Genomic DNA, 17,662 nt, shown 5'->3' with positions numbered 1-17,662 from the left:
GAGCGCCCCATGGGGCACCTCTCTGAGTTCACCCGCACCGAATGCCAGCCAGTGGGGCTGGGCGCAGGCACCATGGCTGGTGGGAAACCTCCCCAGTTCCTTCTAAGGAGCATGCTGGACCCACACCCTCCCACAGAAGCTTTTCTGGAAAGAAGCCTGATGACCTCAGCACATTTTTTCCAAACACACCCTTCCTCCCTCTCCCAAAATCTCAGTGTCTTTGGACCATTTCCCTGAGGATTGGCTAAGGCAGGGCTGAGGGCCCTCGCAGGGGACTCCCTCCTTGAGCGGCCCTGCAGCCCCCATCCCACCCCCAGCCACTGTCCTGGCCTGCTCAGCTGGGATCTTCAACAGAAAAACCACAAATAATTGAGCTGTTTAGGAGAACATCAGTCTGGGTTTCCATGGCAACAACCTCTGGAGCCAGCTGCCCTGACAGCTAACAGCCCAGGGCTAGGCCAGCCTGCCTCCAGTCGGGCAGAGGACATGGGTCCACGCTGGCTTCTGGGGTTCCAGGCTAGGAGCCTGGTCCTCCACAACAGAGGCCAGGCTGGGTACCAGGAGGGGAAGCCTAGAGGACTGAAGCCAGAAACTCCCAGAACAATCCCCCACCCCCAAATCATCACACACAGGCTAGTTGCTGGGGGCTGGCACAGCTCCGAGGCTTCGCTTCTTCCCTTCTGGCCTCAGCCTCGCCCTCCTGCAAGGCCAGTCCCACTCCCCCCAGCAGGGCAGGTGGGGAAACAGACGCCCCACAGGAATCTGTGGCTGTCCCCAGCACACAGCAGGCGCCTGATTCCAGAGCCCATTCTGCAATTTGTCTCCGCCTGTGGCTGTTCCCACTCCTGGAGTACAGACAACTCCAGGGGCCTCTGTCTGCCCAGCCTCTAAGGAGTAGAGAGTCTTCTGCCCCCGGGGAATCCTCAGGGTAGCAGAGGCTGCGCTGGTTCCCTGGGCTTTGTCTGCCGTTTCTTGTTCTCTCCCCATAAAGAGCCTACTCTCCTTACCCATTTTGCTTATGAGAAAAGAAAGGCACAGAGAGGGCAAGGAAGTCACCTGGAGTCACACAGCTCCTAAGCAGCAGGGCCCAGGGAGACCCAGGACAGTTCATAACCTGTGCCATCTGGCAACATCATTGCTCCCACCACACTTGGGGTTGCCAGGCTGCCCACAGGCCCCCACCCAGCATAGAACTGACCTTTGAGGGACACAGCCTCTCGGAGGCTCTGGAGCCGCTCAGCAGACAACTCCCTGGTGCCCCACAGGGCTCATGCCCTGTACCTGGCACGCCACCCGGGGGGCACAGAGAGCAATAAGAGCGGGCTGCTGCCAAGCTGGACCTCGCCATTGGGTGGAAAGGAGAGTTCTGTGGACCAACTGCTACAAAGCCATGAAACAACATCATAGGTGTGGCTCTACCTGGTAGCAGGTCTCACCAGGAAAGATTTCCAAAAGAGGGAGGACTGGGGAGAGGGCAGCGTGAAGTCCTCCATGTGCTGGGACCAGGAGCCCGCAGACCAGACCACCGGGAGGCCCAGTCAGGGGCCGTAGGAGATGCAGCTCTACTGGAACCACTGCTGAATGGGTGACGGGTGGGGCCAGGGCAGCGACGTATGCAAAAAGAGAGGAGCCAAAAACTCCGAAACTAAAGAGCATCTAGAGAAAAGAAGCCTGCCTTTTATTTGTAAATTTGTGACTTTACGTCCCTACTTTGCCACAAAAAGAGGATTGTAGGAGGCTTACAAAATTACAAAAATGCACACAATACAATGTGATTTTTAGTAGGTGAGGAAAACATAAGATGAAGCAGAAGTCAAAATATATGCCTTAAGTCCTCAATGTGTACTGTGTGATGGAGTAGTAAAATTGACTCTGAGTTCCCCAGCAGCCAATGTGAAAAGGAAAACACCTGCCATTCAATTTACAAGCAGCATGGGATAAGACTAATGAGCTGCTGGGAGACACTGGACTACAGCTACTTCTGAAAAAAAAGAGGAACTTGTTATCAAGATCATGTTGACAGTGTCAGCATGACTAGCAACTGGACAGTGTCCCAGCACACACACAGGGATGCCTCTGGCCCATTTTAATCATAGCATCCCTGGGGGCAAGAGGTTGGCTCAGGACCCCTGCAAGGGATAAGCTGAGGTAGAGGGGCTTGCAGCTGTCTGGTGGCTGGGCCTGAAGACGCTTGAGTACAGCTTAGAGGGTGAGGCATATTGGAATCCAAACCTTGCAACTCCCATGGGGATGGGGACTTGGTAGAATCCCACAAGATTCTGCCAAGTCCCCATCCCCCACCCCTGCCCTCCTTCCAGTTGGAACTAAGTTACAGAAGCACCCACTTAGAGCCTGGTGCTCAAACTTGGCTGCAAGCTGCAATCACCTGGGAGTTTACAAAGTTACTGGGTGCTGGGTTCCACCCCCAGTTCTGATCTAATCTGTCCGGGGTGCGGTCTGGGCATGAAAAGTTTTTCAGGCTCTCCAGGTGATTCTCGTGTGCAGCCAAGTTAGAGAACACTGGCTCCCGGGGAGGTGGATTACCTGGCCTCCCGGCAAAGCACAGGACTCGCTGTTTGGCAAGCTTCCAGCAGCAGGGAGTTCGGATGGCTCCGTGGGGAGCCTCACCCCAAGGCGACAACTGGGTGGAGGGTGCCCCAGCAAGCCCTGGGGCTGAAGGGAAGCCACGCACCTCCCAGCAGGGGTTCACCATCAGCCATGGGGATCCTCAAAAATAGTGTGGGTGGGCTCTGCTTCTAAGTCCCAGTTGTATCAGTGATTTTATTCCTTAGATGAGCTTTTCCCCAAGACTGTGTTCCACACGGCGCTCATTTCATGATGGTGGGAGTCAGTGACACACCAGAAGATATTCCATGGCAAAGAGGCTGTGGAGCCTGTGGTACCCAACGTTAAGCAGATATTTTTCACTGCCAAAGATGCTGACTCAGCTCTAGTGCCCGGTTCCCCGGACTCTGGGCCATGAAACCCTATTTTCCAGATCTAGTGTTTTTCAGGAGCTGGTTTCATGGCGCTGTGTTCTACAGCCCATTCATTGAGAAAGGCTGCTGTAATAATTTCAACCAAACCTGATATTTTTTTTTTTTTTTAAATCATTAATTAAGGAGCTCTAGGGTCCAAAAGAAGAACAACAAGCTTTGAATGCGGAGGCTTCCTGGAGAACCCTCGGAGATAAAGCAGTTGAAACATGTACCCGCAGGTAACCCAACAAGTCAAATCAGACGTGTTAGCGCTGCACTGGCTAAATGTCGAAAGCGGTTTACTAAAAATGACAATTCACATTTTGGAACAATTGAATCTATGCCATTCTTTCTGGCAGTAGTCCAATCCTAGGTCCAATCACCTGTTTAAGGAGATTTTCAGCTGGTGACAAAATAATTCCATTATTAAGAGCTAATATGTTTAATATAAGGAAAAACTACTATAAATCAACAGAAGAGGACAAGGGACAAGAAGAAAAACTAAGAAATACAGGCAGCCAACAGAGGCCTGGTGAACAGGCTGGGTCATGCCACAGTAAAAAGCATCTCCCCCAAAGCTGAGTGACTTAAAACCACGATGTCTGTTTCTTGCTCACACTCCGTGGCAAGCGAGAGTCCCAGGCCTTTCTTCCCATCAGTCTAGAGCAAAGGTTTTTGGAGGCTCAATCTCAGCCTGGGCTCTAAGATCGCAGGAGGACCAGGAACAGTGGAAGGAGTGAACATTGACTGGCTCTTAAAGTTCCTTCCAGAAGCAACACACACTGCTTTCACTCCCACCCCCTTGGCCGAAAAAGTCCCGTGGCCACACCCGTCCTCAGAACTGGTGGGGAGTACAATCTTACCTGAGCCCTGGAGGAGAAACCAAATTCAATGGGAACAAAGACGGCCACCTGGAGAAAAAGTGCTCCACCTCATTGCCAAAGAAATGCACATCAGAACAACCAGGAGACACTGTGCAATTGTTTGCCAAAGTTGACAAAAGCAAAAGCAAAAGTGAAAAAAAAGCAAAAAAACTGCCTTTAGACAGTTTATCTTTTTAGCCTTTTGGTGGAGAGAAGGGAAGAGAGAGGGCTGGGGACCTGGGGAGGAGTGGGGACGTTCAGCTCAGTGCCAGGGAAAGTGATGTCAGGCACAGGTTAGGGAAGGGCAGGCCAGACTACCTCTCTCTGACTCTGCTGGAAGGTGACTCATGCACCGTGGTTCTCATTCAGATTAGGATGTGAGTGCCTTAGAAGCACCCTTTGCCTTGCGGGTGCCTGTAGCTAATCCTCACGCAGAGAGAAAGGCTGAGGGAAGGTCAGGACAAACAGCATACCCTCATCGTCCCCCTGATGTTCTCCGGGACAGGATGATAGGACAGTAGTTAATAACAGGAGACCAAGAAGCAAAGACCACCTATCCCACGAAAGAAACTTACAATGTATGAATAAGGAAACTGGCCATTGCAGGGATTATCCAGCCTAGGAGTCGAGGTGTCTAGGAAGCCAGGAGACTACGTGAGTGGGCGGTGCGGTGGGGTTAGGGAGTAGGGCTGTAGTTTATGAAAATGAGCTTCTGATCAGAGGGGCCTTATCTAGAGAGTCAGAAAGGCGGATCAGGGTCAGAGCTGCCCTTCAGGGAGGCCCCGAGGTGTCTCAAAGGCTGGGCCCTGGAGCCCGTGTAGGCACATTGCCAGGATCCAGGTGGAGAGACACCGGGATGGGCACATTTCAGGGGAGCTGGTCTCAGCTTCTAGACCTGGAGAAAGCCGTCAGCCCTGACCTCACCACCCAGATTCTTACTCTGGCCTGGTACTAGAACATTGACCCAAACACAGACCGAAGAGAGGAGAGAGGGCACTGGGAAGAAGCAGCTAGAGGTGCGAGGGATGGGGGGATGGTGCTGCCAAGAAAATGAGGTGTTTCTGGAAGGTGGTGGCCTTTATGTCAGAGCCAGAAGAGCCAAGTACAAATTCGGTAAAAGGCCCAACTGGAGGGTCCTCCACAAGAGAGGGCTCCGGGAGTAACCAGGACAAAGGGCACAGAATTCCTCACAGCAAGAGCAGTTTTACGGATTTACTAATAGGTCATATTCGACAAGCATTGGCCCGCACTGGTCACAGGCCATGCATTGAGCTAGGTATTGGGGAAGTGGCTTTTCCACTCATTCATTCATTTATTCATTCATTCCATGGGTTTCCTGTGCATCCCCTGTGGGCCAGGCACTGTGGTACGTGCTTGGAAAGATGCGGTGAACTGAGTAGATATGATGTCTGCACGCAGGCTCCATTCTCATAGAGGAGACAGACAGGAAGCGCATAAACCCGTAATAAGATAGAAAAATGGGATACGAGGTGACAGGGCGATCAGGGAGTCATAGCAGTTAGTGTTGCCTCAGCACAAACTCAGTACCTTGAATGTGGCAATGCCATTTTCATTCTCACTGCAGGAGAAAGTTCTGTTATTTCCCCCATTCCACAGATGAGGAAGCTAAGTCACAGAAAGCCAAGGTGGCCTGTGCAGGGTCCCACAGCTCATAAAGGGTAGCCTGGGAAGTTGAAACCAGGCAGGCCAGCTGCAGAAAACCTGCAGGAACCTCAGTGCAAGGTGGTTTTATTGGAACTGAGGCCTCAAGCAGGGGAAGGCGGCCTCCTGAGACGCTCTGGGCAGCCAGGGCCTGCTGAGGTGGGAGCAAGCGTGGTGGAGTGGCTGGAGCCTGGTGGGGAAGGGAAGGAGGGAGATGGCCTTGGCAGGAGCAGCCATGAAAAGCAGGTTGATTTTATTCTACTTGAAACGGGATGCCATTGACACCACCTCGCTCTAGTGGAAGCAGACACGGGGCGGCCGGAGCCAGGCGTTCCGGGGTCAGGGCCATGGTGTATTTTAAATGGTCGGAGACGGGTGTACGGCGCAGGTTTCGGGGCCCACTTCCAGAGATTCTATCTCTGCAGGTCTGGGCAGGGGCTCCGGGGCCGCCTTTGAAACTCTCTCCAATGCACACACACCCACTGCGAGCCCCTGGACACACTCCTACCCCCAGGAAACCGAAACTCCCTGTGGACACCAGGGCCCTCCTCCCGGAGGAAGAACAGTTGAGCTGCTCCCTGATGGAAGAAAGATAGTTCCAGAACACGTGATGGTGAGGACAAGAATTTCAAGCCAGGGAGAAGAGGTGAAGGAAGCCCTGGGAGCCCGGAAGTGGAAATTGCAGACCAGGGCTGAGCTGGAGGGGACTTTGGGGTGACTGGATCACAGAGGGCAGAAAGGGATGAAACAAGCCTGGGTCATAAGTTGGGGCTCCTTCAAAGCAGCCACAGACCTAGGGGGAGAAGCTGTGGGCACAGCTAAGACCCTCGTTTGGTTGGTGAACTCTGACCCTCCTGGGGCAATCCTGGTAATCACAGCAGCAATATTTCATTTTCGGGGTGGGTCAGGCCGGGCCCTACACACTTCCTAGCAGTGATTGTATTTGATCTGTTTGGTTTTGTCTGAGACAAGGTCTTGCTCTGTCACCCAGGTTGGAGTGCAGTGGTGCAGTCACTACTCTCTGAATCTCAACCTCCCAAGCCCAAGCAATCTTCTAGCCTCAGCCTTCGAAGTGACTGGGACCCCAGGTGTGTGCCACCATGCCCAGCTCATTTCTTTATTTTTTTGTAGAGATGAGGTTTCACTATGTTCTCCAGGCTGGTCTCAAATTCCTGGGCTCAGGTGATCCTCCTGCCTCAGCCTCTCAAAGTGCTGGGATTATGGGTGTGAGCCACAGTGCCCGGCCATATTTGATCCTTTTAACAGCCCTATGGGCAGATGCAATGATCACGTCCATTCTATAGGTAGAATAACTGGGGCTCCAGTCAGACCACATGGGCCATGATTAGCAGAGGCTAGGTCTCTTTGGGGACCAAGCCTTCAGATAATAAAAATAGCTGTACGGACAGTAACACAAACCCACCTCACTTATCCAAACTCTGAAATCCAAAAACTCTGAATCCCAGAATTTTCTCGTAACTCACTTGGCATCAAAACCTGACCTGGAATTTTGGCAGCAGAAAAAGTTTCACCGGAACAAATCTTCATTTGTGTTCTTTAGGGTGAACATCTGTCTGTTTCATGGATTCGAATACAGGACACTAGCCCAGCTGCACTGGAGGGCAATAATAGATGAAATTCTCACCCAATTCCCTTTCTAAAATCCACACAAAAGGCCCAGTCTTTTGGCAGAAGGGTGGTCTTTGGCCCATCTGCAAAGATCCTGCTGTCATTTGGAGGGAGGTCAGGAATCCCCATTTCTAGTTCCCGTCCTGCTACTCCCCCTGGTTTCTCTCTGTGGCTGAATGGGAGTGGCTCCTGGGTGAGGCTTCCGGGCAGGTGAGTAAGAAGCTCTCTGCATGAAGTTCCCTGCACGAAGGGAAGCTGTCGGCCACCCTGTTTCTGGGACTGATGGCCCTTGAGGAAGGGTTGGTCTTTCTACCCTGTGAGAAGGAGATTTGGGCCCAGGAGACCTGGGTCCTCGTGGTGGCCTGCTCCACCACCAAACTCCATTCTCTAGGTGGAATAATTGGGGCTCAGCTTGGCCTCATTTTTCTCTTTGCAAAGCATGAGGACTGGTAGCAGAGATCAGCAGGCGCCTTGGCTGGGGCTGCCTGGGACGCGCTAAGCCGGACACACGGGATTTTCTCAGACCCAGCCCACCAAACCCCCCAGGCCCCCAGGTCCTAGGAGGAGCTCTGCGCACCCCGCGCTCTCATTGATGGGTGGGCAGGCCCGGCGTCCTCACTTTCCATGACTATTCCTGCTTCTCGGGGTGGAGAGCAGGGGCCTTCCCGGAGCCTGGATTCCCACGGGTGGGGGCCTGGGGAGGCCGTGGTGGGCGCTGAGCAGGCCCAGGGAGGCCGCGCACCCCCGGCCCCCGAGCCGCCCGCCGTCCAGGCGGCCTGGAGCCGGCTGCGGACAGCAAGGGCCGCGGGGCCCCGCGCTCAGTGTCTGCCCCACTCAAACCCCAGGGTAGGGAGGGATTTCCATGGGGCTTACGGTGATTTATAATGGGAAACCTCCGCTTTCCTCACACATTGTTCTCCCTGACAGAGGAAAGAAAGACGGCACTAAATCTCCTCTCATCATAGTAATGATGAAGCCCGCGGCGTCCCGGCCCCATCCCAATGCCCTCGACGACAACAAAGTGCTCTATTGTGATCTATTACATTTTTCTCAAAAAACCTTCAGCCGCGCACAAGGCCAGCGCCATATCCTGCACCGGCCCTCCCTCATTGTCCTCGCCGAGGGAAACGGAATGTGTCAGTCTGAGTAATGCGCCTTCAATGCTTCTCAGGAACCGCTGGCTCGGCCGGGATAAAGCCTCCCCCACGCTTTCTCAGGCCCCGGCCCGGGATGAAAGCTGCCCGCGCCGCCGGGCAGCCACCGCGCCACCTGGTCCACGGGCCGGGGCCAGTTCTGCCGGCAGGACTGGTGGCCGGCCCCTTCCCTGCTCCCACCCCCCATGGTGGGCCCAGGGGGTGAGAATGGGGGCAGGGGGGACTAGGAGAGGGGAAGCAGGGGGTTACAGGGGCAACAGGGAGCCGGCCTTCAGGAGCTGGAGGGGAAACTGAGGGACTCAAGAGCTGGGAGGAAGCGGGTATGGGGGGGTGAGCCTGGCCACAGTCCTGGGTCGTCCCTGCCCTGCTCTGCCCTACCCTACCCAGTCCCAGCCCCTGCCCTGCGGGTGACCAAGAGGCAGCAACTCCCACCAGAGTCTGAATTACAAAGCCCTAAACACACCCTTCCCATGGCTTCCACGTGCATGGTTATCAAAATCAAACCCAGCTATCTACATGGTGTGATTTATTCATTCACTCACATGCATTCATTCCCACTCTGAGGGGTGCTTCAATGAGTGGGGTATGGGCAGGTGCAGGTGGGGGGTGGAGATGAAGGTGGCTCTGCCTGCAGCTTGGGTCCCACCCGACGCCATGATCCCCCAGCAGGACCTGCTGCATCTGCTGCAAGACCCGGTGCCAAGTGAGAATGCAGACCCCTGCACTTCCCAAAACTGCTGCAGGCTGTTCAGCGGGGACAGCATAGCACTGAACCAAACGCTGACACCAGCTGAGGCTGGCCTTGTGTGACCACGCGATCGCCAGCCGGTTGGTGACACCGGCCCTGCTCTTCGTAACTCTTCATTCCCTCCGCGTGCTGGGGCTCGGCCCATGCAAGGGCGCTGACTCCAGGGTCGAGGGGAGTCATCAGCCTGTGACTGAGTCTGGCCTCCCTCTCGCTGGCCAGGTGAGGCTGAGCCTACACACAGTTGACAACTCTGGAAAATCGGGTTCAACCAGACAAACTCAAAGCCCCCCACATCCTAGCTCCACACCCTAGCTCCGCACACAATGCAGTGTCCACCCCCTGACTGCTGTGGACCCCTGCTCTGCAATCAGTCACCGGTGATTGAGGGTTTGCAGTGGTAAGAGCCTTGAATTTCACCTCATCCAACTGCTTTATTGATTAGATGGGGAAACTGAGGCCTAGAGTCCATCTCCAGCCCCCACCTGGTCGCCTGCCTGCTCTCATGAGCCTCCCCTCCCAGGAGCTGCAGGCTGTGAGAGGCAGGTCCCAGTCTCCCCTCCAGCTGATTCTCAGCAGTTGGACCAGAGCAGAGCTGACCCAGGAGCAAGCCTGGGCCACAGAGTTGCACGTGGTCCCCAGACCTCTGCAGTCATCATTCACTGTGCCCAGAGGAAGAACAAGGCCAGTCTTCCAGATAGCTGGGACCTGGAAGGACCCAAGAAGAGGAGCCTGTCTCCAAGGGCCTGCCCTACTCCAGTGTCCTTTTCCTGGGGAACCCAAGACTCCACGTCAGGGCCTCTTGGCCAGTGTGGAGCCTCTGCCTTGGCACCAGGACACAACATTCTTACAGGCCTTCATGCCTGCCCCCATAGGCCTGGGTATAGACAAACCAGCAAGATGGGCTCTGAGGCTGTGTGCCAGCTGGAGATGCAAGGTGAGAGGGCAGAGGCACTGTGGCAGGTAGGCGCTCACCCCAAGCTGGTACCTTCTCATGGAAGAATTGAGGGAGAGGACTGAGAACAAACACCCTACCCAGCCATGCCTTTTGCAAAGAGACTCTGCAGCATCTCCCATGGAGAAGTGGGTTATGTCTCCCCACCCTGAACCTGGACTTGTATGACTCACTTTGACCAACAGAATATGGTGGAAGTGGCAGAGTAATGATTCTAGCCCAGGCCTCCAGGGAACTTACATGCTGCCCTGTGGTCTCTCATACCTCCACATAGCCCTGGCAGCCTGCAAGAGAATGACAAATTTGTGGAGGCAAGCCAAGCTGGTCCAGATGTTCCAGTCAAAGCTCAGAGATGAGAGAGAACCCAGGCAATAACAATGAAGCTGCCTACCTGACTTGCCACTGATGCTGGACACACCAGTGAGCCCAGCCCAAAGCAAAAAACCGCCAAGCTGAGCCCAGCCTCACCTGCCAAGCTAAAGATTCAGGCATTGTTTTAAGCCCTTTTTGTGGGGATGGTTTGTAATGCACAAATTAATTGCATCTACAGTGCCAGGCAGCTAAAAAGGCCACTGTTCACACAGTTGCTGTCTGTCTGTCTTTTCTCCAGTATCAATTCTTTCCCTACCCTAGAAGCTCAGCTCAAGTACCCACTGCCCTGGAGCCTGTCCTGACCATGTCAGCCTGTAGTGCAGAGGCATCCAAGTGTAGCAGAAAGAGCTCTGCAAAAGGGAGTGGAAAGCCCCACTTCACAGCATCATTCACTCATTCCCTGAGATTTGTGCAGAGGAGACCCAGAAAGCAGGGCAGGGAGCTGGCCTTCACATATCTGGCAGTCCAATGGCAGACAGGCTAGGAGACAGACGAGGACCACATGGCCTCTTCCCTGCTCTAACCAGGTGAACCCATGGGAATGCAAAAGCTGCCCCAGGAAAACATGGTACCCAGACCTGAGCCCACGTCCATGGCTACCTCACTGGCCCACCTCTGACAATTCCCTCTATCCTGTGGACTCTGGCCCCACTAGATTGGAAGGGCCAGGAAGGCAGACAAGGAGGCACTTACTCTACATCTCACAGTGCAGACAGGACCCAGGCTAGTATGCCACCCTCAGAGGTACTTGGAAAACCTTTGCTCAGTTGGACTGGATGAGACTGTGTTGCATTGAATTGAATTAACTGAGTTGAATGGAAATGTACTAAATCAAATTAATAACACCCTTGTCTGGCAGTAACACAGTCTCATCTCCAACAATGTCTCCAGGGTGGGGACCATGTTTCACCCCCTCTGGTCTCCCCCTCCAGATGAGCACAGGGCTGGGAAGTAGGCCAGGACTTGGGGCTGTTTGGCTGACACAGGTTGACCATATTTGTAAAGATTGCCTCTCCTCTGGATCCAAAAACTCCAGAATAGGAATTGTCTACCCATCTCTTTCATCTGTGTTTATGCTGCAATTTTTGGAGGGTGGGGGGCTCCTACCATGGGCCAGAAGCTTTGCTGGGTCTCGAGGATGTTAGGGTAAATTACTTTATTTAAGTGCTCTTGTTTATGATTTATTATTATTTACTTTGCTTACCTTGCTGCCCCCAGGGCCTAGCAGAATTTGCTGAGCCCCAAAGCTTGTGATCCGGCAGGCGAGGTGAGCACAAAGAAGCCTCAGAGGTGGGAGTGGAGGCAATGCTGCACAGGAGTTCTGTGGAAGGTGCTTTTGGGGGACACAAGGGGTGTTTTGCCCCAACAGTGGGGTCCAAGAAGGCTTCTTGGATGAGGGGACCCTGGGCAAAAATCACACACAGGATTTGGCAGGATGGGCACAGCAGGGTGGTGGTCCTGGAGGAGACAGAAGCCTGAACCCACGTGTCAGGATGGCACAGCCAGAGGTGGCCAGGGAGGGATAAGTCCAGGAGCCCTTCCTTGCCTCCTCGAGGAGTTCAGGGTTGTCCCCAAAGCAAGTGAGGAAACCTGGAGGATGACGTGATGGATGGTGCCATGGTTCCCAGGCCTTCCCCACTCCTGGATCCACGCCCTCTGCTGTGTGACTTTGCTGTTCCTCACCTGGACATGCGCACCTCCTTCCCCACAGAGGCTGGGCTCCAGCCAATGGGCCAGGGGCAGCAGTGACGGGAGCAGAGGTTTGAGTTGTCCTTGCACAGGGCCAACACTGAGAGCAGTTGCCCAGTAGCTGCCGGCCCCAGGAAGCAGAAAGGCCTCACGCAAACCGAGAGCCTGAACCCAGCCCAGCCCCCTGGAAGCGGACTCATCCCCTCCCGTTGCTTCCCAGGGTCACTTCCCAAATCAGATGCTGTCTCCGTCAGTTCAGACTGCCAAAACACCACCACAGACTGCGCAGTTTAAATAGCAAACACTTATTTCTCACAGTTCTGGAGGCTGGAAGTCCATGGCCAAGTCACTGGCAGATTCAATGGCTGTTTGCCGGTGGCCATCTTCTTGTGGGGTCCTTGTGTGGCAGAGAGCGGAGAGAGAGCTGGTTCTCTGGGCCTCTTCTTATCAGGGCACTAATTTCATCATGGGGCCGCACCCTCAGGACTCAACTACGTTCCACAGGCCCCCTCTCCAAATGCCATCGCATTGGGAGTTGAGGCTTCAACATATGGATTTGGGGAGGATGCACACATTCGGTCTGTAGCAAGAATTCAGACTCAAACCCTCGCCTCAGGCTCTAATGCACCCAAACCCAGCAGCCACGCACCGCACACCCTGGAGAGCGTGCAGGGGACTCCTGGGTGGGTGAGGACAGGTTTTGGGGCTCAGGAGCTAGTCCCTGGGTTTGTCTCGCCAACCTTCACCCACCCCTTGACCTAGAATGGGCCTCCTGACCCAGAACGTAGGGATCGGGGCCTGGGAAGGTTGAGGGAAGCATTAAATGAAGTGGCCCTTCGTCATCTGTCTGGCACCCCATAGGCGCTTAAATGGTGCAACCAGGATGCCACGGCCCTAACCTGCAAACACGTTTCCGCAACTTCAGGCCGGAGGCAGCCAGAACGCTTCCCAGCTCCCCTTCCCTGGGGCTCTCCTGGCAGTCCCTGGAGCCAGTCCCTTGGCTCCTGCCTGGCCCCTCCCGGGCGGCCAGCCTGTCCCAGAGTCCCCACCCAGCCCTGGCGCCGGCAGGCAACAGACGCTTGCTGGTGGGTGGTCGGGAGCGCGTGCCCGGGGAGAGCTGCCTCCACACCATTCACTGATCTAATCAATATCCCGCTCCTCCCGAGACCCCGATCACAGGCCCATCCAAGCAGGGGTCTGGCTGTGACCCCTTCTTCACCCCAAACTTCCCCCATGGCCACCACCTCCCCCTTCCCTCTCCCCAGCCCGCCAGGGTGGGCCGCTGGGAGGAAGCCCATCTCTGACGTGGACCCTGCATACAGGGGGTCGTGGGCCTGTCAGATTGGGTCACCCGAATCAAGGGTGATGATAAAACCTGTCCCTCCAAATTAGGCCAGAGCCCCCAGAGCCCCGCTGATTATAGCCTGTGCACCGCGGACAAAGGGTCTCTTGAGGGTCATTAATATGGATTGAGGCCCATTGTTTTCTCAAATTAGGCCACAGGGAGCGCTTCTTGGGGAAGCACATAGCGGGTGGCACGGCTGAGGGTTCCTGGGTTCCCGCCCAGGGTCCTGTGAGGCCAGTCTGGCGGGCCGGCAAGGAAGAGGCCAGACCATTCCCAGGCTGAAGGCTGGGGCTCGAGGGTGAGGCCAGGGCCAGTGGGCTTCCCCAGCTCACCTGCAGAATATTTTGGAGAAATTAAAGGATCCCTCTGAGTGCCTGCTGGGATTGAGTGAGAATTCTTAACTCACACAGAGGGTCTTGCTGTCTGCAAAGTGTTTTAGATTCTCAATGCCTTTCAACCTCCAGCACCCTGGGAATTCCACTCCAATTCTCAGTGTGGGAAACTGAGGCTCCAAAAGGTCCAAAGGCCATCTAGCTGATTCACAAGCCTCAATGCAGGCACCCCTCCTTCAGCTCGTGACATGCCACATCACCGTGGGATTCACTGCCCGCGTTCAAGAACAAGGCTGGCTCAGATACATCGTGTGCACACGTCACCATGACGACAGCCATGGGCTAAGCACATGGAGGCCTTAGATCCCACAGTAGGTTGCCCTTTCCTCTTCTCCTCTGACTTCAAGCCCAGTAGCCTGGGGCTTCGCTGGGTCCCGGACACTTGTTCACGTGCTCACCACACTTTACAGTTTATCATGTAACATCGCTTCATTACTTCCTGTGAGCTTTGCAACAGATCGTTTTTCAGGTGAGTTCAATGACGACACAGTGTCGTCTCTATTCCAGGAGAGGGAAGGCTCCGGGAGCCAAGGGGTCCTTACAGGCTGTCACAACCTGGCTGCCTGTGGTGAAGAGCAGAGGTCAAGGTTGAAGGGACGAAGACCCCGACCATGCCCTCACCAGGCTGAGGTGCGGTGGGGCAGAAGGTCTCATAGTGAGCACCCTGCACCCTGCGGGGTGAAACTGGGCTCAGGAAAGGAATGGGCCCCAAGCCACCACAGCCTGAAGTAGGAGGGTTCCTGCCCAGGACTTTTTAAGGGGCAGGATGTGGAAACAGCAGGGCAGCTACGAGATTCGTGGAGCCCTGTGCAAAACGAAAATGCGAGACCCTCCTCCCAGGATGATCAGAGCATCCAACCATGCGCAGGGCCCTTCTGAGCCATGGCCCTTGTGGTGGGGATGGGGCGAGGAATGGTTCGTTTGATACCTGTCTGACAAGCACCTGTCTGCTTCTTGCCAGGCACTGCCCTGGACAAAATGGGTGTGAGTCCTTTCTCCATGGGTCCAGGAGGGGCTGCTGACAGATGAAAAACAAAATGACTGCACATCATGCCACTGCTCCATAGAAAACAGACTGGGGTGAGGTAGGATATTGCTGGGGGGCCCCTTAGTGGATAGGATGATCAGACAAATGGAGGCTCCCAGAGGACGAGGGACAGCCGTGTGGGGCAGTAAGACAGGAGAAGGGAACAGCCCAGTAAGGGAGCGGAGGCTGGAAAGTTGCTGCTTGGTCCTCGTCCTCTGTCCCGCTGGCTCCCTGCACAGGCACCAAGAGGGATCAGAGTCCCCACCCCTGGGTAGGCCCTACACCCCCGCCCCCACCCCTCTGCTGAGCCCAAGCCTCTGCAAGTCCCTGGGGACCTGCCTCCTGCACCCTGACCACCTGCTCCTGTCTTTCCTCACTCATGCCTCTGCTCGGGGCTGGGCTGGCATCGTCCCTCCCCAGATGGATGTGTTTTAACATTTCACAAAGGAATATGTTTCCAAAAAATAGCAATTAGGCCGGGCAAGGTGGCTCACGCCTATAATCCCAGTACTCTGGGATGCTGAGGTGAGGATCACCTGGGGTCAAGAGTTTGAAACCAGCCTGGACAACATGATGAAACCCTGTTTCTACCAAAAAATACAAAAATTAGCCGGGTGTGGTGGCGGGCACCTGTAATCCCAGCTACTCAGCAGGCTGAGGCAGGAGAATGGCTTAAACCCAGGAGACGAGGCAGGAGAATCACTTGAACCCAGGAGGCAGAGGCTGCAGTGAGCTGAGATCATGCCACTGCATTCTAGCCTGGGTGACAAAGTGAGACTCCGTCTCAAAAACAAAAAACAAAAAACACAAAAAAAACCCAGTAATCAGATGGCAAGATATCATAATATGTTTTCATGTGAAAATATAAGTTACAAAACAACACTGTGATGTGACTTAGGAAAAACAAGTGTGGGCCGGGTGCGGTGGCTCATGCCTGTAATCCCAGCACTTTGGGAGGCTGAAGTAGGTGCATAACTTGAGGTCAGGAGTTCGAGACCAGCCTGGCCAATGTGATAAAACCCTGTCTCTACTAAAAATACAAAAAATTGATGGGCATAATGGTGGGCACCTGCAATTCCAGCTACTCAGGAGGCTGAGGCAGGAGAATCCCTTGAACCCGGGAGGCGGAAGTTGCAGTGAGCCAAGATCGCGCCACTGCACACCAGCCTGGGTGACAAAGTGAGACTCTGTCTCAAAAAAAAAAAAAGAGAGAGAAGAGAGAGAGAAAAGAAAAAACAAGTGGGTAGTATATGTGTAGAAGAACATAAGAAAGACCAGAAGGAACCACATCTAAGCGTGAGCATGTGACCTCTGATGATCTCTGCCGAGGTTGCCTGCGGTGCCCTAACTGTTCTCTGCTTTCCCGATTGCTTTTGCAACCAACATGTATTATTCTTATGAGCAGAAAAACGCCCTGTTGTGCACATTTGGGATGAGAGAAGGGTGCTGCAGATGGGGAGAAGACAAAGGGGTGGAGTGGGCCAGCTTCTCTAGTGTGGCATCTTCTCCTCTCCTCCTTGCCTGGCTGCCCGGACCCCTGAGGGTCACAGCCTCCAGCCACTTGGCTTCAACGCACGCAGCCTTACCTTCCGCAGAACGCGTACGCACTCCCCACTTCCCTCAGGACCTGCCACCTCCAAACCTCTACCCCTGCTGGGTCCTCCCCTGGGCCACCCTCTCCTGCCCAGCTCAGCAGGTGCACGTCTTCCTAGCCTGGGGGGCCTGCTCAGAAGGCAGCTCTTTCAGGAAGCCCTGGCTGGAGAGACCCCACCTTCCCCGGGCTCTCCTGCTGCCTCCTCTGGGCTCTCTGGTGAGCTGCCCACTCTCTTCCTTGAGTCAGAGTTCAAGGTGTGGCTGTCTTGCCTGTGAGGGCAAAGTCTGCAGCTGACTCCTCTCGCTGGCTGTCAGCTCCACAAGGTAGGCGGGTGCTCAGTAAACATTACTAAACTCATCAGCCCCCTTCGGGCAAACGGGACAGTGGGGCGAGGCCTGGCGTGGCTGGAAAAGCAGTCTGGATGCCCCAATTGCGGCTGGCTCAACGGCTTTATCTGACAGCCATGGGCACCAAGACAAAGAGGCGTTTCCTGGCTGCCTTGGTCTCCTCTGTCCCAGGGGAAGGCAGGGTGACATGGTAGGCCTGGGCCACACAGCTAACCCAGGCCAGAGCCAGCAGTGGTTCCCAACACTGGCTAGGGCCCTTCCGCAGACCTGACCCTGAGCACATCCCAGGACCCCGTCAGCTTCCCAGGGAGAGTTCCCAGGAGTCTGTGCTGGTGTGGAAAGGAGCTGGGGGCCCTTGGGTGTGCGGCTGCAGACATCACAGGCACCCAGAACCCTGACCACAGTCAATGTTGTTGTCCCCTTGGCATGCTGGGAAAAAGTGGCTCAGACAGGGCTGGAGGGTTCTCAGACCCTTTGTATTCTCTTCTTTGAGTCTGCGTCTTGGGAAATTAAGAAGTCCTCTGAGAGCTTCCCTTCACCTGACAGTCCCACCCTCAGGATGCAGTTGAGGCGGAGTCTGCACCCCTCAATGCTCTTCTCTGTGGAACAGTTAGGAAAGGTCTGCAGACATCATCATCCAGACTGAATTCCTCCTCCTTGCTATGAATCGTGGACCAAAGTGTTCAGGTCACCACAGTGATGACTCTGGTGCTGAGCCGACACTGGGCAGGATCCGCAGCTTGGATGGAATGCCGGCAGGGGCCCTGCTGACCTCATCGTGTAGAAGAGTTTTGGAGAGGTCAGGAGTTGCCAAGGGCCTGCAGACAACACGGTGTGAGGGGGAGAGTATGAAGTAGCACAGGCCTCTCTGATTCCCGAGGTTTCCTTGAACCCTCAGGATTCCCAAGGA

At 54.9% G+C, this 17,662-nt stretch overlaps 1 long non-coding RNA gene across 1 annotated transcript; it reads right to left on the bottom strand.

The window, feature by feature from the left end:
• Positions 1-12,332: 12,332 nt before the first annotated feature.
• LOC140713265 (uncharacterized) lies at positions 12,333-16,691 on the bottom strand. Its single transcript, XR_012095154.1, has 3 exons — positions 16,398-16,691; positions 14,713-14,802; positions 12,333-14,347 (listed from the first exon to the last, which is right to left on the bottom strand). It is a non-coding gene; the product is annotated as an uncharacterized lncRNA (long non-coding RNA).
• Positions 16,692-17,662: the final 971 nt, after the last annotated feature.

This window comes from Chlorocebus sabaeus, chromosome 1, assembly GCF_047675955.1.
Source record: "Chlorocebus sabaeus isolate Y175 chromosome 1, mChlSab1.0.hap1, whole genome shotgun sequence".
NCBI lineage: Eukaryota > Metazoa > Chordata > Mammalia > Primates > Cercopithecidae > Chlorocebus > Chlorocebus sabaeus.
This window is presented reverse-complemented; position numbering and strand designations above follow the sequence as displayed.